Source organism: Colobus angolensis, unplaced genomic scaffold, assembly GCF_000951035.1.
Source record: "Colobus angolensis palliatus isolate OR3802 unplaced genomic scaffold, Cang.pa_1.0 Scaffold185, whole genome shotgun sequence".
Classification (NCBI taxonomy): domain Eukaryota; kingdom Metazoa; phylum Chordata; class Mammalia; order Primates; family Cercopithecidae; genus Colobus; species Colobus angolensis.
The window spans coordinates 897389-898605 of record NW_012114988.1 but is presented as its reverse complement, the minus strand read 5'-3'; the positions used below and the strand labels follow the sequence as shown (position 1 = coordinate 898605).

At 65.4% G+C, this 1217-nt stretch overlaps 1 protein-coding gene across 1 annotated transcript in view; it reads left to right on the top strand.

Moving 5' to 3' along the window:
• FBLIM1 (filamin binding LIM protein 1) overlaps positions 1-1217 on the top strand; it is a 44767-nt gene that overhangs the window by 2327 nt on the left and 41223 nt on the right. The window lies entirely within an intron of this gene.

The following is a 1217-nucleotide window of genomic DNA, read 5'->3' as shown; positions in this document are numbered from 1 at the left end:
CCTCACGCCCTTTGCGTCCCAGTCTCTTGGTCTCTGCCCCAGGTGCACACAGGTGACAGCGCGGGCAGCGCTCGGCCAGAGCCTGCTCTGTCCCCAGCCGGGACCCCTGGCGCGGCGCCCCTGGAGGGGCCTGCCGGTGGGGGGTGCGGTCCTCACGCCCTTTGCGTCCCAGTCTCTTGGTCTCTGTCCCCGGAGTCGGGGGGTCGGCAGGTCCGGGACGAGGGCTCAGTGAGGGTGGCGGAGGGCCGAGTCCCAGCCCGGGAGCGGGAGCCGGGGACCGGGAGCGCTGGGCGGAAGCTCCCGCACAAAGGGCCGGAGTCCCGCACATGGATCCAATTAAAGCCCCGGCGGCGCCCCGCGGTGACCCCGGCGGCCGCCTTGCTCGGCTGCCTGCGGAGGGTCCCGCGTTTCCGGAGCCCCGGGGAGCTCTGGGCCCCTTTTCCCAGCCAGGGTCAGGCAAGGGGAGGGACGGGCCCCGGGGCTGCTCCTCTTTGGGCCTCACGCGCCTGTCGGGGGCTGAGAAGGTGTGGAGATGGCCGATCCCTAGGTGGGTGCCCTGGGGCGATCTTGGCGCCGTCCCTACCCCTCACCTCCCGCCCAAGCCTGAGGACCCCGGGGAGAGGCTGGGGCCGCTCCCAGATTCCTGCTCTTAATGACGGTGTAGGCTGTGTCCGGGTCCTGGAGGCACCCCCAGCCGAGCCCAGCCCCGGGCTGCTTCTCCCGCTCAGCCGCTGCCTAACCAGCTGTCCTTCTCTTTGCCCCTTCCAAGGGCCTAGACCCTGAGTCTTCTTTATATATCCTCTCAGCCGCCCTAGGGACACACTCATTCTCACTTTATGAAAAAAAACGAGACCAGAGAGTTTCGGTGACCTGTTCGGGGTCGCCCCGCAGGAAAGAAGTGGGGCCCCGTGTGAACCCAGCTCTCTACCGCCTCTCTTTCCCTGGGGTGGGAGAGAGGTTGAGGGAATCCCTCCCGTAAGCTGCAAGGCGGGAGGGGTTGGGACACTGTCCCCGCCGCCTCTGCCTAAGTTTAATTCCGTACCCAAAGGTAGACTGCTTTATCCAGTCATTTAAAGAACAAAGCTGGCTAGGCGCGGTGGCTCACGCCTGTAATCCCAGCACTTTGAGAAGCCGAGGCGGGCGGATAACCTGAGGTCAGGAGTTGGAGACCAGTCTGGCCAACATGGTGAAACCCCGTCTCTACTAAAAATACAAAA